The following is a 26883-nucleotide window of genomic DNA, read 5'->3' as shown; positions in this document are numbered from 1 at the left end:
TGACAAAAATGAAAAAATGAAAAAAACGATGGGTAATAGCCCATGTTTTTTGAAATTTTGAAAAAAAAGTTATCCTCGTTTCTCATCATTTTGGACCATGGGCTATAGCGTATATCGTACGGCATACTATAGCGGACGTTTTTCATCATTTTTGATGATTTGACAAAAATTAAAAAATTAAAAAAACGATGGGTTATAGCCCATGTTTTTTGAAATCTTGAAAAAAAAGTTATCCTCGTTTCTCATCATTTTGGACCATGGGCTATAGCGTATATCGTACGGCATACTATAGCGCGCCGTTTTTCATCATTTTTGATGATTTGTCAAAAATTAAAAAATTAAAAAAACGATGGGTTATAGCCCATGTTTTTTGAAATTTTGAAAAAAAAGTTATCCTCGTTTCTCATCATTTTGGACCATGGGCTATAGCGTATATCGTACGGCATACTATAGCGCGCCGTTTTTCATCATTTTTGATGATTTGACAAAAATGAAAAAATGAAAAAAACGATGGGTTATAGCCCATGTTTTTTGAAATCTTGAAAAAAAAGTTATCCTCGTTTCTCATCATTTTGGACCATGGGCTATAGCGTATATCGTACGGCATACTATAGCGCGCCGTTTTTCATCATTTTTGATGATTTGTCAAAAATTAAAAAATTAAAAAAACGATGGGTTATAGCCCATGTTTTTTGAAATTTTGAAAAAAAAGTTATCCTCGTTTCTCATCATTTTGGACCATGGGCTATAGCGTATATCGTACGGCATACTATAGCGGACGTTTTTCATCATTTTTGATGATTTGACAAAAATTAAAAAATTAAAAAAACGATGGGTTATAGCCCATGTTTTTTGAAATTTTGAAAAAAAAGGTTAGCCTCGTTTCTCATCATTTTGGACCATGGGCTATAGCCTATATCGTACGGCATACTATAGCGCGCCGTTTTTCATCATTTTTGATGATTTGACAAAAAAAAACAAAAAACGATGGGTTATAGCCCATGTTTTTTGAAATTTTGAAAAAAAAGTTATCCTCGTTTCTCATCATTTTGGACCATGGGCTATAGCGTATATCGTACGGCATACTATAGCGCGCCGTTTTTCATCATTTTTGATGATTTGACAAAAATTAAAAAATTAAAAAAACGATGGGTTATAGCCCATGTTTTTTGAAATTTTGAAAAAAAAGTTATCCTCGTTTCTCATCATTTTGGACCATGGGCTATAGCCTATATCGTACGGCATACTATAGCGCGCCGTTTTTCATCATTTTTGATGATTTGACAAAAATAAAAAAAAACGATGGGTTATAGCCCATGTTTTTTGAAATTTTGAAAAAAAGGTTATCCTCGTTTCTCATCATTTTGGACCATGGGCTATAGCGTATATCGTACGGTATACTATAGCGCGCCGTTTTTCATCATTTTTGATGATTTGACAAAAATGAAAAAATGAAAAAAACGATGGGTAATAGCCCATGTTTTTTGAAATTTTGAAAAAAAAGTTATCCTCGTTTCTCATCATTTTGGACCATGGGCTATAGCGTATATCGTACGGCATACTATAGCGGACGTTTTTCATCATTTTTGATGATTTGACAAAAATTAAAAAATTAAAAAAACGATGGGTTATAGCCCATGTTTTTTGAAATTTTGAAAAAAAAGGTTAGCCTCGTTTCTCATCATTTTGGACCATGGGCTATAGCCTATATCGTACGGCATACTATAGCGCGCCGTTTTTCATCATTTTTGATGATTTGACAAAAATGAAAAAATGAAAAAAACGATGGGTTATAGCCCATGTTTTTTGAAATCTTGAAAAAAAAGTTATCCTCGTTTCTCATCATTTTGGACCATGGGCTATAGCGTATATCGTACGGCATACTATAGCGCGCCGTTTTTCATCATTTTTGATGATTTGTCAAAAATTAAAAAATTAAAAAAACGATGGGTTATAGCCCATGTTTTTTGAAATTTTGAAAAAAAAGTTATCCTCGTTTCTCATCATTTTGGACCATGGGCTATAGCGTATATCGTACGGCATACTATAGCGCGCCGTTTTTCATCATTTTTGATGATTTGACAAAAATTAAAAAATTAAAAAAACGATGGGTTATAGCCCATGTTTTTTGAAATTTTGAAAAAAAAAGTTAGCCTCGTTTCTCATCATTTTGGACCATGGGCTATAGCCTATATCGTACGGCATACTATAGCGCGCCGTTTTTCATCATTTTTGATGATTTGACAAAAATGAAAAAAACGATGGGTTATAGCCCATGTTTTTTGAAATTTTGAAAAAAAAGTTATCCTCGTTTCTCATCATTTTGGACCATGGGCTATAGCGTATATCGTACGGCATACTATAGCGCGCCGTTTTTCATCATTTTTGATGATTGACAAAAATTAAAAAATTAAAAAAACGATGGGTTATAGCCCATGTTTTTTGAAATTTTGAAAAAAGAAGTTAGCCTCGTTTCTCATCATTTTGGACCATGGGCTATAGCCTATATCGTACGGCATACTATAGCGCGCCGTTTTTCATCATTTTTGATGATTTGACAAAAATTAAAAAATTAAAAAAACGATGGGTTATAGCCCATGTTTTTTGAAATTTTGAAAAAAAAAGTTAGCCTCGTTTCTCATCATTTTGGACCATGGGCTATAGCCTATATCGTACGGCATACTATAGCGCGCCGTTTTTCATCATTTTTGATGATTTGACAAAAATAAAAAAAACGATGGGTTATAGCCCATGTTTTTTGAAATTTTGAAAAAAAAGTTATCCTCGTTTCTCATCATGTTGGACCATGGGCTATAGCGTATATCGTACGGCATACTATAGGGCGCCGTTTTTCATCATTTTTGATGATTTGACAAAAATTAAAAAATAAAAAAAACGATGGGTTATAGCCCATGTTTTTTGAAATTTTGAAAAAAAAAAGTTAGCCTCGTTTCTCATCATTTTGGACCATGGGCTATAGCCTATATCGTACGGCATACTATAGCGCGCCATTTTTCATCATTTTTGATGATTTGACAAAAATGAAAAAATAAAAAAAACGATGGGTTATAGCCCATGTTTTTTGAAATTTTGAAAAAAAAGTTATCCTCGTTTCTCATCATTTTGGACCATGGGCTATAGCGTATATCGTACGGCATACTATAGCAGACGTTTTTAATAATTTTTGATGATTTGACAAAAATTTAAAAATTAAAAAAACGATGGGTTATAGCCCATGTTTTTTGAAATTTTGAAAAAAAAAGTTAGCCTCGTTTCTCATAATTTTGGACCATGGGCTATAGCCTATATCGTACGGCATACTATAGCGCGCCGTTTTTCATCATTTTTGATGATTTGACAAAAATAAAAAAAAACGATGGGTTATAGCCCATGTTTTTTGAAATTTTGAAAAAAGTTATCCTCGTTTCTCATCATTTTGGACCATGGGCTATAGCGTATATCGTACGGCATACTATAGCGCGCCGTTTTTCATCATTTTTGATGATTTGACAAAAATGAAAAAATGAAAAAAACGATGGGTTATAGCCCATGTTTTTTGAAATTTTGAAAAAAAAGTTATCCTCGTTTCTCATCATTTTGGACCATGGGCTATAGCGTATATCGTACGGCATACTATAGCGCGCCGTTTTTCATCATTTTTGATGATTTGACAAAAATAAAAAAACGATGGGTTATAGCCCATGTTTTTTGAAATTTTGAAAAAAAAGTTATCCTCGTTTCTCATCATTTTGGACCATGGGCTATAGCGTATATCGTACGGCATACTATAGCAGACGTTTTTCATCATTTTTGATGATTTGACAAAAATTTAAAAATTTAAAAAACGATGGGTTATAGCCCATGTTTTTTGAAATTTTGAAAAAAAAGTTATCCTCGTTTCTCATCATTTTGGACCATGGGCTATAGCGTATATTGTACGGCATACTATAGCGGACGTTTTTCATCATTTTTGATGATTTGACAAAAATTAAAAAATTAAAAAAACGATGGGTTATAGCCCATGTTTTTTGAAATTTTGAAAAAAAAAGTTAGCCTCGTTTCTCATCATTTTGGACCATGGGCTATAGCCTATATCGTACGGCATACTATAGCGCGCCGTTTTTCATCATTTTTGATGATTTGACAAAAATAAAAAAAACCGATGGGTTATAGCCCATGTTTTTTGACATTTTGAAAAAAAAGTTATCCTCGTTTCTCATCATTTTGGACCATGGGCTATAGCGTATATCGTACGGCATACTATAGCGGACGTTTTTCATCATTTTTGATGATTTGACAAAAATTAAAAAATTAAAAAAACGATGGGTTATAGCCCATGTTTTTTGAAATTTTGAAAAAAAAAGTTAGCCTCGTTTCTCATCATTTTGGACCATGTGCTATAGCCTATATCGTACGGCATACTATAGCGCGCCGTTTTTCATCATTTTTGATGATTTGACAAAAATGAAAAAATGAAAAAAACGATGGGTTATAGCCCATGTTTTTTGAAATTTTGAAAAAAAAGTTATCCTCGTTTCTCATCATTTTGGACCATGGGCTATAGCGTATATCGTACGGCATACTATAGCGCGCCGTTTTTCATCATTTTTGATGATTGACAAAAATTAAAAAATTAAAAAAACGATGGGTTATAGCCCATGTTTTTTGAAATTTTGAAAAAAAAAGTTAGCCTCGTTTCTCATCATTTTGGACCATGGGCTATAGCCTATATCGTACGGCATACTATAGCGCGCCGTTTTTCATCATTTTTGATGATTTGACAAAAATTTAAAAATTAAAAAAACGATGGGTTATAGCCCATGTTTTTTGAAATTTTGAAAAAAAAAGTTAGCCTCGTTTCTCATCATTTTGGACCATGGGCTACTATAGCCTATATCGTACGGCATACTATAGCGCGCCGTTTTTCATCATTTTTGATGATTTGACAAAAAAAAAAAAAAAACGATGGGTTATAGCCCATGTTTTTTGAAATTTTGAAAAAAAAGTTATCCTCGTTTCTCATCATGTTGGACCATGGGCTATAGCGTATATCGTACGGCATACTATAGCGCGCCGTTTTTCATCATTTTTGATGATTTGACAAAAATTTAAAAATTAAAAAAACGATGGGTTATAGCCCATGTTTTTTGAAATTTTGAAAAAAAAAGTTAGCCTCGTTTCTCATCATTTTGGACCATGGGCTATAGCCTATATCGTACGGCATACTATAGCGCGCCATTTTTCATCATTTTTGATGATTTGACAAAAATGAAAAAATAAAAAAAACGATGGGTTATAGCCCATGTTTTTTGAAATTTTGAAAAAAAAGTTATCCTCGTTTCTCATAATTTTGGACCATGGGCTATAGCGTATATCGTACGGCATACTATAGCGCGCCGTTTTTCATCATTTTTGATGATTTGACAAAAATGAAAAAAACGATGGGTTATAGCCCATGTTTTTTGAAATTTTGAAAAAAAAGTTATCCTCGTTTCTCATCATTTTGGACCATGGGCTATAGCGTATATCGTACGGCATACTATAGCAGACGTTTTTCATCATTTTTGATGATTTGACAAAAATTTTAAAATTTAAAAAACGATGGGTTATAGCCCATGTTTTTTGAAATTTTGAAAAAAAAGTTATCCTCGTTTCTCATCATTTTGGACCATGGGCTATAGCGTATATCGTACGGCATACTATAGCGGACGTTTTTCATCATTTTTGATGATTTGACAAAAATTAAAAAATTAAAAAAACGATGGGTTATAGCCCATGTTTTTTGAAATTTTGAAAAAAAAAGTTAGCCTCGTTTCTCATCATTTTGGACCATGGGCTATAGCCTATATCGTACGGCATACTATAGCGCGCCGTTTTTCATCATTTTTGATGATTTGACAAAAATAAAAAAAACCGATGGGTTATAGCCCATGTTTTTTGACATTTTGAAAAAAAAGTTATCCTCGTTTCTCATCATTTTGGACCATGGGCTATAGCGTATATCGTACGGCATACTATAGCGGACGTTTTTCATCATTTTTGATGATTTGACAAAAATTAAAAAAAAAAAAAAACGATGGGTTATAGCCCATGTTTTTTGAAATTTTGAAAAAAAAGGTTAGCCTCGTTTCTCATCATTTTGGACCATGGGCTATAGCCTATATCGTACGGCATACTATAGCGCGCCGTTTTTCATCATTTTTGATGATTTGACAAAAATGAAAAAATGAAAAAAACGATGGGTTATAGCCCATGTTTTTTGAAATTTTGAAAAAAAAGTTATCCTCGTTTCTCATCATTTTGGACCATGGGCTATAGCCTATATCGTACGGCATACTATAGCGCGCCGTTTTTCATCATTTTTGATGATTTGAAAAAAAAAAAAAAAAATGATGGGTTATAGCCCATGTTTTTTGAAATTTTGAAAAAAAAGTTATCCTCGTTTCTCATCATTTTGGACCATGGGCTATAGCGTATATCGTACGGCATACTATAGCGCGCCGTTTTTCATCATTTTTGATGATTTGACAATATTGAAAAAATGAAAAAAAACGATGGGTTATATTGAAGCGTGCACCTACACACGCACAGGCGCACATGTATATGCACACCTGGACCTGTAAATGAACAACACAAAAACTAAGGCACTGGTGTCGGACTTCTGGTTTACCGGAACGGGGTTCAACTCCCTGCAGTGCCCTGCTCAATGTGTTGTATTTACCGGAAAGGATGGGAAACATTAGCAAATTGCGGAGTGTTAGAAAAAAAAGGATGGCTTATAGCCCATGTTTTTTTCATTTTCCGCAATTTCCGCAATTTCCGGATAACTTTTTTTTTCAAAATTCAAAATTCCGCAATTTCCGCAAATTTTGAAATTTTGAAAAAAAAAGTTATCCGGAAATTGTGGAAATGGTAATTGCGGAAATGGTGGAAATGGTGGAAATGGATATTGTATTTTATTTTACTCAGCCATAACAATTTATTTTCTGTTAACCAACTTGCTGGCTGGCAGGCAGGCAGACAGCTACTCATAGACAGGCAGACAGACAGACAGCTACTCATGGAGAATTGGACAATATTGAAAAAATGAAAAAAACGATGGGTTATATTGAAGCGTGCACCTACACACGCACAGGCGCACATGTATATGCACACCTGGACCTGTAAATGAACAACACAAAAACTAAGGCACTGGTGTCGGACTTCTGGTTTACCGGAACGGGGTTCAACTCCCTGCAGTGCCCTGCTCAATGTGTTGTATTTACCGGAAAGGATGGGAAACATTAGCAAATTGCGGAGTGTTAGAAAAAAAAGGATGGCTTATAGCCCATGTTTTTTTCATTTTCCGCAATTTCCGCAATTTCCGGATAACTTTTTTTTTCAAAATTCAAAATTCCGCAATTTCCGCAATTTTTGAAATTTTGAAAAAAAAAGTTATCCGGAAATTGCGGAAATTGCGGAAATTTTGGAAATGGTAATTGCGGAAATGGTGGAAATGGTGGAAATGGATATTGTATTTTATTTTACTCAGCCATAACAATTTATTTTCTGTTAACCAACTTGCTGGCTGGCAGGCAGGCAGACAGCTACTCATAGACAGGCAGACAGACAGACAGCTACTCATGGAGAATTGGACAATATTGAAAAAATGAAAAAAACGATGGGTTATATTGAAGCGTGCACCTACACACGCACAGGCGCACATGTATATGCACACCTGGACCTGTAAATGAACAACACAAAAACTAAGGCACTGGTGTCGGACTTCTGGTTTACCGGAACGGGGTTCAACTCCCTGCAGTGCCCTGCTCAATGTGTTGTATTTACCGGAAAGGATGGGAAACATTAGCAAATTGCGGAGTGTTAGAAAAAAAAGGATGGCTTATAGCCCATGTTTTTTTCATTTTCCGCAATTTCCGCAATTTCCGGATAACTTTTTTTTTCAAAATTCAAAATTCCGCAATTTCCGCAATTTTTGAAATTTTGAAAAAAAAAGTTATCCGGAAATTGCGGAAATTGCGGAAATTGTGGAAATGGTAATTGCGGAAATGGTGGAAATGGTGGAAATGGATATTGTATTTTATTTTACTCAGCCATAACAATTTATTTTCTGTTAACCAACTTGCTGGCTGGCAGGCAGGCAGACAGCTACTCATAGACAGGCAGACAGACAGACAGCTACTCATGGAGAATTGGACAATATTGAAAAAATTAAAAAAACGATGGGTTATATTGAAGCGTGCACCTACACACGCACAGGCGCACATGTATATGCACACCTGGACCTGTAAATGAACAACACAAAAACTAAGGCACTGGTGTCGGACTTCTGGTTTACCGGAACGGGGTTCAACTCCCTGCAGTGCCCTGCTCAATGTGTTGTATTTACCGGAAAGGATGGGAAACATTAGCAAATTGCGGAGTGTTAGAAAAAAAAGGATGGCTTATAGCCCATGTTTTTTTCATTTTCCGCAATTTCCGCAATTTCCGGATAACTTTTTTTTTCAAAATTCAAAATTCCGCAATTTCCGCAATTTTTGAAATTTTGAAAAAAAAAGTTATCCGGAAATTGCGGAAATTGCGGAAATTGTGGAAATGGTAATTGCGGAAATGGTGGAAATGGTGGAAATGGATATTGTATTTTATTTTACTCAGCCATAACAATTTATTTTCTGTTAACCAACTTGCTGGCTGGCAGGCAGGCAGACAGCTACTCATAGACAGGCAGACAGACAGACAGCTACTCATGGAGAATTGGACAATATTGAAAAAATGAAAAAAACGATGGGTTATATTGAAGCGTGCACCTACACACGCACAGGCGCACATGTATATGCACACCTGGACCTGTAAATGAACAACACAAAAACTAAGGCACTGGTGTCGGACTTCTGGTTTACCGGAACGGGGTTCAACTCCCTGCAGTGCCCTGCTCAATGTGTTGTATTTACCGGAAAGGATGGGAAACATTAGCAAATTGCGGAGTGTTAGAAAAAAAAGGATGGCTTATAGCCCATGTTTTTTTCATTTTCCGCAATTTCCGCAATTTCCGGATAACTTTTTTTTTCAAAATTCAAAATTCCGCAATTTCCGCAATTTTTGAAATTTTGAAAAAAAAAGTTATCCGGAAATTGCGGAAATTGCGGAAATTGTGGAAATGGTAATTGAGGAAATGGTGGAAATGGTGGAAATGGATATTGTATTTTATTTTACTCAGCCATAACAATTTATTTTCTGTTAACCAACTTGCTGGCTGGCAGGCAGGCAGACAGCTACTCATAGACAGGCAGACAGACAGACAGCTACTCATGGAGAATTGGACAATATTGAAAAAATGAAAAAAACGATGGGTTATATTGAAGCGTGCACCTACACACGCACAGGCGCACATGTATATGCACACCTGGACCTGTAAATGAACAACACAAAAACTAAGGCACTGGTGTCGGACTTCTGGTTTACCGGAACGGGGTTCAACTCCCTGCAGTGCCCTGCTCAATGTGTTGTATTTACCGGAAAGGATGGGAAACATTAGCAAATTGCGGAGTGTTAGAAAAAAAAGGATGGCTTATAGCCCATGTTTTTTTCATTTTCCGCAATTTCCGCAATTTCCGGATAACTTTTTTTTTCAAAATTCAAAATTCCGCAATTTCCGCAAATTTTGAAATTTTGAAAAAAAAAGTTATCCGGAAATTGTGGAAATGGTAATTGCGGAAATGGTGGAAATGGTGGAAATGGATATTGTATTTTATTTTACTCAGCCATAACAATTTATTTTCTGTTAACCAACTTGCTGGCTGGCAGGCAGGCAGACAGCTACTCATAGACAGGCAGACAGACAGACAGCTACTCATGGAGAATTGGACAATATTGAAAAAATGAAAAAAACGATGGGTTATATTGAAGCGTGCACCTACACACGCACAGGCGCACATGTATATGCACACCTGGACCTGTAAATGAACAACACAAAAACTAAGGCACTGGTGTCGGACTTCTGGTTTACCGGAACGGGGTTCAACTCCCTGCAGTGCCCTGCTCAATGTGTTGTATTTACCGGAAAGGATGGGAAACATTAGCAAATTGCGGAGTGTTAGAAAAAAAAGGATGGCTTATAGCCCATGTTTTTTTCATTTTCCGCAATTTCCGCAATTTCCGGATAACTTTTTTTTTCAAAATTCAAAATTCCGCAATTTCCGCAATTTTTGAAATTTTGAAAAAAAAAGTTATCCGGAAATTGCGGAAATTGCGGAAATTGTGGAAATGGTAATTGCGGAAATGGTGGAAATGGTGGAAATGGATATTGTATTTTATTTTACTCAGCCATAACAATTTATTTTCTGTTAACCAACTTGCTGGCTGGCAGGCAGGCAGACAGCTACTCATAGACAGGCAGACAGCGGAAGTTGCGGAAAGCGTAATTGCGGAAATTGCGGAAAGCGTAATTGCGGAAAGCGTAATTGCGGAAAGCGTAATTGCGGAAATTGCGGAAAGCGTAATTGCGGAAATTGCGGAAAGCGTAATTGCGGAAATTGCGGAAAGCGTAATTGCGGAAATTGCGGAAAGCATAATTGCGGAAATTGCGGAAAGCGTAATTGCGGAAATTGCGGAAAGCGTAATTGCGGAAATTGCGGAAATGGGTCATATTTCCCATGAAGCAGTGGGGGCCAAAATTGACAAGCTTTTTTTTCTCCAATTTTATTATTTATTAAAAATGTCATCTCAAACCTCAATGGATATCTTACATTATATACATTGCAAGCAGACAAAAAGTAACAACAATACATCTACATATTTACACATAGTATATCTCCGGTGCGGCATGTACCTGAGGTCAGACATAAAGCATAACAGCAGATATAGTACTGTACATGATATGGGTGGAGATGCATGTGAAGGAGATGCATGAATAGAAAACAAATGTATTACTTCTTCAGTTGTCAATTTCAATCCCTGGTTTGGACTGCTTTGACATTTATTTTCATCTGGTCCTTCATCATCTCTTGATTCGCAAGGACATTTTGCAGGAGTGCTACGACAAAAAAGGGTTTTAGTATTTAAACAACTGATTCTACAAAAATGTGTTCATCTGGCCCGACTGGCCGGGTGATGCTTTCCTTATCAGTGGCTCTATTCTCTGATGCAGGCTGTGGAATGTAGCCTACTGCTTCTGTGGTGAACTATAGTTATGTTGTTGCCTCTATGTCTTACTGTATTGTGTTTTTAGAGCTTTTATTTTCTGCTGTAAAATGAATTGCCCAGCTTGGGACACAACAAACTTGACCGTGACCGCCTGGTGGTGCAGCCTGGGGATGTACGGCTTCTGTGGTGCAGGCCAGGGGCAGATGCACTGCTTCTCTGTTGCAGGCCAGGGGCAGATGCACTGCTTCTCTGTTGCAGGCCAGGGGTAGATGCACTGTTTCTCTGTTGCAGGCCAGGGGCAGATGCACTGCATCTCTGTTGCAGGCCAGGGGCAGATGCACTGCTTCTCTGTTGCAGGCCAGGGGTAGATGCATTGCTTCTCTGTTGCAGTCCAGGGGCAGATGCACTGCGACTCTGTTGCAGGCCAGGGGTAGATGCACTGTTTCTCTGTTGCAGGCCAGAGGTAGATGCACTGTTTCTCTGTTGCAGGCCAGGGGCAGATGCACTGCTTCTCTGTTGCAGACCAGAGGTAGATGCACTGCTTCTCTGTTGCAGGCCGGGGGCAGATGCACTGCGACTCTGTTGCAGGCCAGGGGCAGATGCACTGCTTCTCTGTTGCAGGCCAGGGGCAGATGCACTGCTTCTCTGTTGCAGGCCAGGGGAAGATGCACTGCTTCTCTGTTGCAGGCCAGGGGAAGATGCACTGCTTCTCTGTTGCAGGCCAGGGGTAGATGCACTGTTTCTCTGTTGCTGCTGTTGCAGGCCAGGGGTAGATGCACTGCTTCTCTGGTGGGACACATGGCTTCTCTGGTCAGGGTGTACTCTGCAATCAGCATGAAATGGCTGGTGCATTAGCCAGCCCATCCTGGACAATGAAGAGACAGAGCAAAGCAGTCAAGACATTTTACAGGTTACATTAATATTTAAGCAAACTCAAATTAACAGCATATCTTCAGTTTACCGTGGTGTTGCTCCCATGGGAATCTGGACCAAATGGATGTTGAATCGTTGGTGGACTAGTCAGTTCAGCTGGACTGCATTGACAAACCAAATATAGTATCAACATGTTGCATAAACTCAAAACATGAACAGCAAGTAATACCATTCTTACGTCTTCCTTGGCTTAGGATTTTGCATAGATGTTGTCAAGTCGTCAATAGATGTGTAGAAATAAAACATAATAACCTTTTGCTTTTAATAGGAGAATCCTCCCCATCTGTCCCAAGGTCAGTGTGCACTGTGCAGAACCGCTTCAGGTAGCTTTAACCTTGACTCATCTGCAACATAATAACAAGTACTGATGAGTAAATGATGAGAAACGAGGCTAACTTTTTTTTTTTTAATTTCGAAAAACATGGGCTATAACCCATCGTTTTTGTCATTTCGTCATTTTTTTCAAATCCTCAAAAATGATGAAAAACGGCGCGCTATAGTATGCCGTACGATATGGGCTATAGCCCATGGTCCAAAATGATGAGAAACGAGGATAACTTTTTTTTCAAAATTTAAAAAAACATGGGCTATAACCCATCGTTTTTGTCATTTCGTAATTTTTTTCAAATCCTCAAAAATGATGAAAAACGGCGCGCTATAGTATGCCGTACGATATGGGCTATAGCCCATGGTCCAAAATGATGAGAAACGAGGCTAACTTTTTTTTTTTTAATTTAAAAAAACATGAGCTATAACCCATCGTTTTTTTTTTTTTTTTTCAAATCCTCAAAAATTATGAAAAACGGCGTGCCATAGTATGCCGTACGATATGGGCTATAGCCCACGGTCCAAAATGATGAGAAACGAGGCTAACTTTTTTTTTTTTAATTAAAAAAAACATGGGCTATAACCCATCGTTTTATTTTTTTATTTTATTTTTTTTTAATCCTCATAAATGATGAAAAACGGCGTGCCATAGTATGCCGTACGATATGGGCTATAGCCCACGGTCCAAAATGATGAGAAACGAGGCTAACTTTTTTTTCTCCAAATTTCAAAAAACATGGGCTATAACCCATCGTTTTTGTCATTTCGTATTTTTTTTCAAATCCTCAAAAATGATGAAAAACGGCGCGCTATAGTATGCCGTACGATATGGGCTATAGCCCATGGTCCAAAATGATGAGAAACGAGGCTAACTTTTTTTTTTTAATTTAAAAAAACATGGGCTATAACCCATCGTTTTTTTTTTTTTTTTCAAATCCTCAAAAAATATGAAAAACGGCGTGCCATAGTATGCCGTACGATATGGGCTATAGCCCACGGTCCAAAATGATGAGAAACGAGGCTAACTTTTTTTTTCCAAATTTCAAAAAACATGGGCTATAACCCATCGTTTTTGTCATTTCGTCATTTTTTTCAAATCCTCAAAAATTATGAAAAACGGCGCGCTATAGTATGCCGTACGATATGGGCTATAGCCCATGGTCCAAAATGATGAGAAACGAGGCTAACTTTTTTTTTTTTAATTTAAAAAAACATGGGCTATAACCCATCGTTTTTTTCATTTCGTCATTTTTTTCAAATCCTCAAAAATGATGAAACACGGCGCGCTATAGTATGCCGTATGATATGGGCTATAGCCCATGGTCCAAAATGATGAGAAACGAGGCTAACTTTTTTTTTTTTATTTAAAAAAACATGGGCTATAACCCATCGTTTTTTTCATTTTTTTCAAATCCTCAAAAATGATGAAAAACGGCGCGCTATAGTATGCCGTACGATATGGGCTATAGCCCATGGTCCAAAATGATGAGAAACGAGGCTAACTTTTTTTTTCCAAATTTCAAAAAACATGGGCTATAACCCATCGTTTTTTTCATTTGTCATTTTTTTCAAATCCTCAAAAATGATGAAAAACGGCGCGCTATAGTATGCCGTACGTCGATATGGGCTATAGCCCATGGTCCAAAATGATGAGAAACGAGGCTAACTCTTTTTTTTTTAATTTAAAAAAACATGGGCTATAACCCATCGTTTTTGTCATTTCGTCATTTTTTTCAAATCCTCAAAAATGATGAAAAACGGCGCGCTATAGTATGCCGTATGATATGGGCTATAGCCCATGGTCCAAAATGATGAGAAACGAGGCTAACTTTGTTTTTTTAATTTAAAAAAACATGGGCTATAACCCATCGTTTTTTTTTTCATTTCGTCATTTTTTTCAAATCCTCAAAAATGATGAAAAACGGCGCGCTATAGTATGCCGTACGTCGATATGGGCTATAGCCCATGGTCCAAAATGATGAGAAACGAGGCTAACTCTTTTTTTTTTAATTTAAAAAAACATGGGCTATAACCCATCGTTTTTGTCATTTCGTCATTTTTTTCAAATCCTCAAAAATGATGAAAAACGGCGCGCTATAGTATGCCGTATGATATGGGCTATAGCCCATGGTCCAAAATGATGAGAAACGAGGCTAACTTTGTTTTTTTAATTTAAAAAAACATGGGCTATAACCCATCGTTTTTTTCATTTTTTCATTTTTTTCAAATCCTCAAAAATGATGAAAAACGGCGCGCTATAGTATGCCGTACGATATGGGCTATAGCCCATGGTCCAAAATGATGAGAAACGAGGCTAACTTTTTTTTTTTTTTTTTTTTTTAAACATGGGCTATAACCCATCGTTTTTGTCATTTCGTCATTTTTTTCAAATCCTCAAAAATGATGAAAAACGGCGCGCTATAGTATGCCGTACGATATGGGCTATAGCCCATGGTCCAAAATGATGAGAAACGAGGCTAACTTTTTTTTTTTTAATTTAAAAAAACATGGGCTATAACCCATCGTTTTTTTCATTTCGTCATTTTTTTCAAATCCTCAAAAATGATGAAACACGGCGCGCTATAGTATGCCGTATGATATGGGCTATAGCCCATGGTCCAAAATGATGAGAAACGAGGCTAACTTTTTTTTTTTAATTTAAAAAAACATGGGCTATAACCCATCGTTTTTTTCATTTTTTCATTTTTTTCAAATCCTCAAAAATGATGAAAAACGGCGCGCTATAGTATGCCGTACGATATGGGCTATAGCCCATGGTCCAAAATGATGAGAAACGAGGCTAACTTTTTTTTTCCAAATTTCAAAAAACATGGGCTATAACCCATCGTTTTTTTCATTTCGTCATTTTTTTCAAATCCTCAAAAATGATGAAAAACGGCGCGCTATAGTATGCCGTACGATATGGGCTATAGCCCATGGTCCAAAATGATGAGAAACGAGGCTAACTCTTTTTTTTTTAATTTAAAAAAACATGGGCTATAACCCATCGTTTTTGTCATTTCGTCATTTTTTTCAAATCCTCAAAAATGATGAAAAACGGCGCGCTATAGTATGCCGTATGATATGGGCTATAGCCCATGGTCCAAAATGATGAGAAACGAGGCTAACTTTTTTTTTTTTAATTTAAAAAAACATGAGCTATAACCCATCGTTTTTTTTTTTTTTTTTCAAATCCTCAAAATTTATGAAAAACGGCGTGCCATAGTATGCCGTACGATATGGGCTATAGCCCACGGTCCAAAATGATGAGAAACGAGGCTAACTTTTTTTTTTTTAATTAAAAAAAACATGGGCTATATAACCCATCGTTTTATTTTTTTATTTTATTTTTTTTTAATCCTCATAAATGATGAAAAACGGCGTGCCATAGTATGCCGTACGATATGGGCTATAGCCCACGGTCCAAAATGATGAGAAACGAGGCTAACTTTTTTTTCTCCAAATTTCAAAAAACATGGGCTATAACCCATCGTTTTTGTCATTTCGTATTTTTTTTCAAATCCTCAAAAATGATGAAAAACGGCGCGCTATAGTATGCCGTACGATATGGGCTATAGCCCATGGTCCAAAATGATGAGAAACGAGGCTAACTTTTTTTTTTTAATTTAAAAAAACATGGGCTATAACCCATCGTTTTTTTTTTTTTTTTTTTAATCCTCAAAAATTATGAAAAACGGCGTGCCATAGTATGCCGTACGATATGGGCTATAGCCCACGGTCCAAAATGATGAGAAACGAGGCTAACTTTTTTTTTTCCAAATTTCAAAAAACATGGGCTATAACCCATCGTTTTTGTCATTTCGTCATTTTTTTCAAATCCTCAAAAATTATGAAAAACGGCGCGCTATAGTATGCCGTACGATATGGGCTATAGCCCATGGTCCAAAATGATGAGAAACGAGGCTAACTTTTTTTTTTTTAATTTAAAAAAACATGGGCTATAACCCATCGTTTTTTTCATTTCGTCATTTTTTTCAAATCCTCAAAAATGATGAAACACGGCGCGCTATAGTATGCCGTATGATATGGGCTATAGCCCATGGTCCAAAATGATGAGAAACGAGGCTAACTTTTTTTTTTTAATTTAAAAAAACATGGGCTATAACCCATCGTTTTTTTCATTTTTTTCAAATCCTCAAAAATGATGAAAAACGGCGCGCTATAGTATGCCGTACGATATGGGCTATAGCCCATGGTCCAAAATGATGAGAAACGAGGCTAACTTTTTTTTTCCAAATTTCAAAAAACATGGGCTATAACCCATCGTTTTTTTCATTTCGTCATTTTTTTCAAATCCTCAAAAATGATGAAAAACGGCGCGCTATAGTATGCCGTACGTCGATATGGGCTATAGCCCATGGTCCAAAATGATGAGAAACGAGGCTAACTCTTTTTTTTTTAATTTAAAAAAACATGGGCTATAACCCATCGTTTTTGTCATTTCGTCATTTTTTTCAAATCCTCAAAAATGATGAAAAACGGCGCGCTATAGTATGCCGTATGATATGGGCTATAGCCCATGGTCCAAAATGATGAGAAACGAGGCTAACTTTTTTTTTTTAATTTAAAAAAACATGGGCTATAACCCATCGTTTTTTTCATTTTTTCATTTTTTTCAAATCCTCAAAAATGATGAAAAACGGCGCGCTATAGTATGCCGTACGATATGGGCTATAGCCCATGGTCCAAAATGATGAGAAACGAGGCTAACTTTTTTTTTTTTAATTTAAAAAAACATGGGCTATAACCCATCGTTTTTTTCATTTCGTCATTTTTTTCAAATCCTCAAAAATGATGAAACACGGCGCGCTATAGTATGCCGTATGATATGGGCTATAGCCCATGGTCCAAAATGATGAGAAACGAGGCTAACTTTTTTTTTTTAATTTAAAAAAACATGGGCTATAACCCATCGTTTTTTTCATTTTTTTCAAATCCTCAAAAATGATGAAAAACGGCGCGCTATAGTATGCCGTACGATATGGGCTATAGCCCATGGTCCAAAATGATGAGAAACGAGGCTAACTTTTTTTTTCCAAATTTCAAAAAACATGGGCTATAACCCATCGTTTTTTTCATTGTCATTTTTTTCAAATCCTCAAAAATGATGAAAAACGGCGCGCTATAGTATGCCGTACGTCGATATGGGCTATAGCCCATGGTCCAAAATGATGAGAAACGAGGCTAACTCTTTTTTTTTTAATTTAAAAAAACATGGGCTATAACCCATCGTTTTTGTCATTTCGTCATTTTTTTCAAATCCTCAAAAATGATGAAAAACGGCGCGCTATAGTATGCCGTATGATATGGGCTATAGCCCATGGTCCAAAATGATGAGAAACGAGGCTAACTTTTTTTTTTTAATTTAAAAAAACATGGGCTATAACCCATCGTTTTTTTCATTTTTTCATTTTTTTCAAATCCTCAAAAATGATGAAAAACGGCGCGCTATAGTATGCCGTACGATATGGGCTATAGCCCATGGTCCAAAATGATGAGAAACGAGGCTAACTTTTTTTTTTTTTTTTTTTTTTAAACATGGGCTATAACCCATCGTTTTTGTCATTTCGTCATTTTTTTCAAATCCTCAAAAATGATGAAAAACGGCGCGCTATAGTATGCCGTACGATATGGGCTATAGCCCATGGTCCAAAATGATGAGAAACGAGGCTAACTTTTTTTTTTTTAATTTAAAAAAACATGGGCTATAACCCATCGTTTTTTTCATTTCGTCATTTTTTTCAAATCCTCAAAAATGATGAAACACGGCGCGCTATAGTATGCCGTATGATATGGGCTATAGCCCATGGTCCAAAAAGATGAGAAACGAGGCTAACTTTTTTTTTTTAATTTAAAAAAACATGGGCTATAACCCATCGTTTTTTTCATTTTTTCATTTTTTTCAAATCCTCAAAAATGATGAAAAACGGCGCGCTATAGTATGCCGTACGATATGGGCTATAGCCCATGGTCCAAAATGATGAGAAACGAGGCTAACTTTTTTTTTCCAAATTTCAAAAAACATGGGCTATAACCCATCGTTTTTTTCATTTCGTCATTTTTTTCAAATCCTCAAAAATGATGAAAAACGGCGCGCTATAGTATGCCGTACGATATGGGCTATAGCCCATGGTCCAAAATGATGAGAAACGAGGCAAACTCTTTTTTTTTTAATTTAAAAAAACATGGGCTATAACCCATCGTTTTTGTCATTTCGTCATTTTTTTCAAATCCTCAAAAATGATGAAAAACGGCGCGCTATAGTATGCCGTATGATATGGGCTATAGCCCATGGTCCAAAATGATGAGAAACGAGGCTAACTTTTTTTTTTTAATTTAAAAAAACATGGGCTATAACCCATCGTTTTTTTCATTTTTTCATTTTTTTCAAATCCTCAAAAATGATGAAAAACGGCGCGCTATAGTATGCCGTACGATATGGGCTATAGCCCATGGTCCAAAATGATGAGAAACGAGGCTAACTTTTTTTTTCCAAATTTCAAAAAACATGGGCTATAACCCATCGTTTTTTTCATTTCGTCATTTTTTTCAAATCCTCAAAAATGATGAAAAACGGCGCGCTATAGTATGCCGTACGATATGGGCTATAGCCCATGGTCCAAAATGATGAGAAACGAGGCTAACTCTTTTTTTTTTAATTTAAAAAAACATGGGCTATAACCCATCGTTTTTGTCATTTCGTCATTTTTTTCAAATCCTCAAAAATGATGAAAAACGGCGCGCTATAGTATGCCGTACGATATGGGCTATAGCCCATGGTCCAAAATGATGAGAAACGAGGCTAACTTTTTTTTTTTTTTTTTTTTTTAACATGGGCTATAAACCATCGTTTTTTTTTTTTTTTTTTTTTTTTTAATCCTCAAAAATGATGAAAAACGGCGTGCCATAGTATGCCGTACGATATGGGCTATAGCCCACAGTCCAAAATGATGAGAAACGAGGCTAACTTTTTTTTTTCAAATTTCAAAAAACATGGGCTATAACCCATCGTTTTTGTCATTTCGTCATTTTTTTCAAATCCTCAAAAATGATGAAAAACGGCGCGCTATAGTATGCCGTACGATATGGGCTATAGCCCATGGTCCAAAATGATAAGAAACGAGGATAACTTTTTTTTTCAAAATTTAAAAAAACATGGGCTATAACCCATCGTTTTTGTCATTTCGTCATTTTTTTCAAATCCTCAAAAATGATGAAAAACGGCGCGCTATAGTATGCCGTACGATATGGGCTATAGCCCATGGTCCAAAATGATGAGAAACGAGGCTAACTTTTTTTTTTTTAATTTAAAAAAACATGGGCTATAACCCATCGTTTTTTTTTTTTTTTTTTAATCCTCAAAAATGATGAAAAACGGCGTGCCATAGTATGCCGTACGATATGGGCTATAGCCCACGGTCCAAAATGATGAGAAACGAGGCTAACTTTTTTTTTTCAAATTTCAAAAAACATGGGCTATAACCCATCGTTTTTGTCATTTCGTCATTTTTTTCAAATCCTCAAAAATGATGAAAAACGGCGCGCTATAGTATGCCGTACGATATGGGCTATAGCCCATGGTCCAAAATGATGAGAAACGACGCTAACTTTTTTTTTAAAATTTTAAAAAACATGGGCTATAACCCATCGTTTTTTTTTCTTTTTTTTAATCCTTTAAAAATGATGAAAAACGGCGTGCCATAGTATGCCGTACGATATGGGCTATAGCCCACGGTCCAAAATGATGAGAAACGAGGCTAACTTTTTTTTTTTTAATTAAAAAAAACATGGGCTATAACCCATCGTTTTATTTTTTTATTATTATTTTTTTTAATCCTCATAAATGATGAAAAACGGCGTGCCATAGTATGCCGTACGATATGGGCTATAGCCCACGGTCCAAAATGATGAGAAACGAGGCTAACTTTTTTTTCTCCAAATTTCAAAAAACATGGGCTATAACCCATCGTTTTTGTCATTTCGTATTTTTTTTCAAATCCTCAAAAATGATGAAAAACGGCGCGCTATAGTATGCCGTACGATATGGGCTATAGCCCATGGTCCAAAATGATGAGAAACGAGGCTAACTTTTTTTTTTTAATTTAAAAAAACATGGGCTATAACCCATCGTTTTTTTTTTCTTTTTTCAAATCCTCAAAAATTATGAAAAACGGCGTGCCATAGTATGCCGTACGATATGGGCTATAGCCCACGGTCCAAAATGATGAGAAACGAGGCTAACTTTTTTTTTCCAAATTTCAAAAAACATGGGCTATAACCCATCGTTTTTGTCATTTCGTCATTTTTTTCAAATCCTCAAAAATTATGAAAAACGGCGCGCTATAGTATGCCGTACGATATGGGCTATAGCCCATGGTCCAAAATGATGAGAAACGAGGCTAACTTTTTTTTTTTTAATTAAAAAAAACATGGGCTATAACCCATCGTTTTTTTCATTTCGTCATTTTTTTCAAATCCTCAAAAATGATGAAACACGGCGCGCTATAGTATGCCGTATGATATGGGCTATAGCCCATGGTCCAAAATGATGAGAAACGAGGCTAACTTTTTTTTTTTAATTTAAAAAAACATGGGCTATAACCCATCGTTTTTTTCATTTTTTTCAAATCCTCAAAAATGATGAAAAACGGCGCGCTATAGTATGCCGTACGATATGGGCTATAGCCCATGGTCCAAAATGATGAGAAACGAGGCTAACTTTTTTTTTCCAAATTTCAAAAAACATGGGCTATAACCCATCGTTTTTTTCATTTCGTCATTTTTTTCAAATCCTCAAAAATGATGAAAAACGGCGCGCTATAGTATGCCGTACGTCGATATGGGCTATAGCCCATGGTCCAAAATGATGAGAAACGAGGCTAACTCTTTTTTTTTTAATTAAAAAAAACATGGGCTATAACCCATCGTTTTTGTCATATCGTAATTTTTTTCAAATCCTCAAAAATGATGAAAAACGGCGCGCTATAGTATGCCGTATGATATGGGCTATAGCCCATGGTCCAAAATGATGAGAAACGAGGCTAACTTTTTTTTTTTAATTTAAAAAAACATGGGCTATAACCCATCGTTTTTTTCATTTTTTCATTTTTTTCAAATCCTCAAAAATGATGAAAAACGGCGCGCTATAGTATGCCGTACGATATGGGCTATAGCCCATGGTCCAAAATGATGAGAAACGAGGCTAACTTTTTTTTTTTTTTTTTTTTTTAAACATGGGCTATAACCCATCGTTTTTGTCATTTCGTCATTTTTTTCAAATCCTCAAAAATGATGAAAAACGGCGCGCTATAGTATGCCGTACGATATGGGCTATAGCCCATGGTCCAAAATGATGAGAAACGAGGCTAACTTTTTTTTTTTTAATTTAAAAAAACATGGGCTATAACCCATCGTTTTTTTCATTTCGTCATTTTTTTCAAATCCTCAAAAATGATGAAACACGGCGCGCTATAGTATGCCGTATGATATGGGCTATAGCCCATGGTCCAAAATGATGAGAAACGAGGCTAACTTTTTTTTTTTAATTTAAAAAAACATGGGCTATAACCCATCGTTTTTTTCATTTTTTCATTTTTTTCAAATCCTCAAAAATGATGAAAAACGGCGCGCTATAGTATGCCGTACGATATGGGCTATAGCCCATGGTCCAAAATGATGAGAAACGAGGCTAACTTTTTTTTCTCCAAATTTCAAAAAACATGGGCTATAACCCATCGTTTTTTTCATTTCGTCATTTTTTTCAAATCCTCAAAAATGATGAAAAACGGCGCGCTATAGTATGCCGTACGATATGGGCTATAGCCCATGGTCCAAAATGATGAGAAACGAGGCTAACTTTTTATTTTTTAATTTAAAAAAACATGGGCAAAAAAAACATGGGCTATAACCCATCGTTTTTGTCATTTCGTCATTTTTTTCAAATCCTCAAAAATGATGAAAAACGGCGCGCTATAGTATGCCGTACGATATGGGCTATAGCCCATGGTCCAAAATGATGAGAAACGAGGCTAACTTTTTTTTTTTTAATTTAAAAAAACATGGGCTATAACCCATCGTTTTTTTCATTTCGTCATTTTTTTCAAATCCTCAAAAATGATGAAACACGGCGCGCTATAGTATGCCGTATGATATGGGCTATAGCCCATGGTCCAAAATGATGAGAAACGAGGCTAACTTTTTTTTTTTAATTTAAAAAAACATGGGCTATAACCCATCGTTTTTTTTATTTTTTCATTTTTTTCAAATCCTCAAAAATGATGAAAAACGGCGCGCTATAGTATGCCGTACGATATGGGCTATAGCCCATGGTCCAAAATGATGAGAAACGAGGCTAACTTTTTTTTTTTTAATTTAAAAAAACATGGGCTATAACCCATCGTTTTTTTCATTTCGTCATTTTTTTCAAATCCTCAAAAATGATGAAACACGGCGCGCTATAGTATGCCGTATGATATGGGCTATAGCCCATGGTCCAAAATGATGAGAAACGAGGCTAACTTTTTTTTTTTAATTTAAAAAAACATGGGCTATAACCCATCGTTTTTTTCATTTTTTCATTTTTTTCAAATCCTCAAAAATGATGAAAAACGGCGCGCTATAGTATGCCGTACGATATGGGCTATAGCCCATGGTCCAAAATGATGAGAAACGAGGCTAACTTTTTTTTTCCAAATTTCAAAAAACATGGGCTATAACCCATCGTTTTTTTCATTTCGTCATTTTTTTCAAATCCTCAAAAATGATGAAAAACGGCGCGCTATAGTATGCCGTACGATATGGGCTATAGCCCATGGTCCAAAATGATGAGAAACGAGGCTAACTTTTTTTTTTTTAATTTAAAAAAACATGGGCAAAAAAAACATGGGCTATAACCCATCGTTTTTGTCATTTCGTCATTTTTTTCAAATCCTCAAAAATGATGAAAAACGGCGCGCTATAGTATGCCGTACGATATGGGCTATAGCCCATGGTCCAAAATGATGAGAAACGAGGCTAACTTTTTTTTTTTTAATTTAAAAAAACATGGGCTATAACCCATCGTTTTTTTCATTTCGTCATTTTTTTCAAATCCTCAAAAATGATGAAACACGGCGCGCTATAGTATGCCGTATGATATGGGCTATAGCCCATGGTCCAAAATGATGAGAAACGAGGCTAACTTTTTTTTTTTAATTTAAAAAAACATGGGCTATAACCCATCGTTTTTTTCATTTTTTCATTTTTTTCAAATCCTCAAAAATGATGAAAAACGGCGCGCTATAGTATGCCGTACGATATGGGCTATAGCCCATGGTCCAAAATGATGAGAAACGAGGCTAACTTTTTTTTTCCAAATTTCAAAAAACATGGGCTATAACCCATCGTTTTTTTCATTTCGTCATTTTTTTCAAATCCTCAAAAATGATGAAAAACGGCGCGCTATAGTATGCCGTACGATATGGGCTATAGCCCATGGTCCAAAATGATGAGAAACGAGGCTAACTCTTTTTTTTTTAATTTAAAAAAACATGGGCTATAACCCATCGTTTTTGTCATTTCGTCATTTTTTTCAAATCCTCAAAAATGATGAAAAACGGCGCGCTATAGTATGCCGTATGATATGGGCTATAGCCCATGGTCCAAAATGATGAGAAACGAGGCTAACTTTTTTTTTTTAATTTAAAAAAACATGGGCTATAACCCATCGTTTTTTTCATTTTTTCATTTTTTTCAAATCCTCAAAAATGATGAAAAACGGCGCGCTATAGTATGCCGTACGATATGGGCTATAGCCCATGGTCCAAAATGATGAGAAACGAGGATAACTTTTTTTTTCAAAATTTAAAAAAACATGGGCTATAACCCATCGTTTTTGTCATTTCGTCATTTTTTTCAAATCCTCAAAAATGATGAAAAACGGCGCGCTATAGTATGCCGTACGATATGGGCTATAGCCCATGGTCCAAAATGATGAGAAACGAGGCTAACTTTTTTTTTTTTAATTTAAAAAAACATGGGCTATAACCCATCGTTTTTTTTTTTTTTTGAATCCTCAAAAATGATGAAAAACGGCGTGCCATAGTATGCCGTACGATATGGGCTATAGCCCACGGTCCAAAATGATGAGAAACGAGGCTAACTTTTTTTTTTCAAATTTCAAAAAACATGGGCTATAACCCATCGTTTTTGTCATTTCGTCATTTTTTTCAAATCCTCAAAAATGATGAAAAACGGCGCGCTATAGTATGCCGTACGATATGGGCTATAGCCCATGGTCCAAAATGATGAGAAACGACGCTAACTTTTTTTTTTTAATTTTAAAAAACATGGGCTATAACCCATCGTTTTTTTCATTTTTTCATTTTTTTCAAATCCTCAAAAATGATGAAAAACGGCGCGCTATAGTATGCCGTACGATATGGGCTATAGCCCATGGTCCAAAATGATGAGAAACGAGGCTAACTTTTTTTTTTTTAATTTAAAAAAACATGGGCTATAACCCATCGTTTTTTTCATTTCGTCATTTTTTTCAAATCCTCAAAAATGATGAAACACGGCGCGCTATAGTATGCCGTATGATATGGGCTATAGCCCATGGTCCAAAATGATGAGAAACGAGGCTAACTTTTTTTTTTTAATTTAAAAAAACATGGGCTATAACCCATCGTTTTTTTCATTTTTTCATTTTTTTCAAATCCTCAAAAATGATGAAAAACGGCGCGCTATAGTATGCCGTACGATATGGGCTATAGCCCATGGTCCAAAATGATGAGAAACGAGGCTAACTTTTTTTTTCCAAATTTCAAAAAACATGGGCTATAACCCATCGTTTTTTTCATTTCGTCATTTTTTTCAAATCCTCAAAAATGATGAAAAACGGCGCGCTATAGTATGCCGTACGATATGGGCTATAGCCCATGGTCCAAAATGATGAGAAACGAGGCTAACTTTTTTTTTTTTAATTTAAAAAAACATGGGCAAAAAAAACATGGGCTATAACCCATCGTTTTTGTCATTTCGTCATTTTTTTCAAATCCTCAAAAATGATGAAAAACGGCGCGCTATAGTATGCCGTACGATATGGGCTATAGCCCATGGTCCAAAATGATGAGAAACGAGGCTAACTTTTTTTTTTTTAATTTAAAAAAACATGGGCTATAACCCATCGTTTTTTTCATTTCGTCATTTTTTTCAAATCCTCAAAAATGATGAAACACGGCGCGCTATAGTATGCCGTATGATATGGGCTATAGCCCATGGTCCAAAATGATGAGAAACGAGGCTAACTTTTTTTTTTTAATTTAAAAAAACATGGGCTATAACCCATCGTTTTTTTCATTTTTTCATTTTTTTCAAATCCTCAAAAATGATGAAAAACGGCGCGCTATAGTATGCCGTACGATATGGGCTATAGCCCATGGTCCAAAATGATGAGAAACGAGGCTAACTTTTTTTTTTTTAATTTAAAAAAACATGGGCTATAACCCATCGTTTTTTTCATTTCGTCATTTTTTTCAAATCCTCAAAAATGATGAAACACGGCGCGCTATAGTATGCCGTATGATATGGGCTATAGCCCATGGTCCAAAATGATGAGAAACGAGGCTAACTTTTTTTTTTTAATTTAAAAAAACATGGGCTATAACCCATCGTTTTTTTCATTTTTTCATTTTTTTCAAATCCTCAAAAATGATGAAAAACGGCGCGCTATAGTATGCCGTACGATATGGGCTATAGCCCATGGTCCAAAATGATGAGAAACGAGGCTAACTTTTTTTTTCCAAATTTCAAAAAACATGGGCTATAACCCATCGTTTTTTTCATTTCGTCATTTTTTTCAAATCCTCAAAAATGATGAAAAACGGCGCGCTATAGTATGCCGTACGATATGGGCTATAGCCCATGGTCCAAAATGATGAGAAACGAGGCTAACTTTTTTTTTTTTAATTTAAAAAAACATGGGCAAAAAAAACATGGGCTATAACCCATCGTTTTTGTCATTTCGTCATTTTTTTCAAATCCTCAAAAATGATGAAAAACGGCGCGCTATAGTATGCCGTACGATATGGGCTATAGCCCATGGTCCAAAATGATGAGAAACGAGGCTAACTTTTTTTTTTTTAATTTAAAAAAACATGGGCTATAACCCATCGTTTTTTTCATTTCGTCATTTTTTTCAAATCCTCAAAAATGATGAAACACGGCGCGCTATAGTATGCCGTATGATATGGGCTATAGCCCATGGTCCAAAATGATGAGAAACGAGGCTAACTTTTTTTTTTTAATTTAAAAAAACATGGGCTATAACCCATCGTTTTTTTCATTTTTTCATTTTTTTCAAATCCTCAAAAATGATGAAAAACGGCGCGCTATAGTATGCCGTACGATATGGGCTATAGCCCATGGTCCAAAATGATGAGAAACGAGGCTAACTTTTTTTTTCCAAATTTCAAAAAACAT

Source organism: Protomyctophum bolini (assembly GCF_963924005.1).
Source record: "Protomyctophum bolini genome assembly, chromosome: 23".
NCBI classification, from domain to species: domain Eukaryota; kingdom Metazoa; phylum Chordata; class Actinopteri; order Myctophiformes; family Myctophidae; genus Protomyctophum; species Protomyctophum bolini.
Note: the sequence above shows the minus strand (reverse complement) of the source record.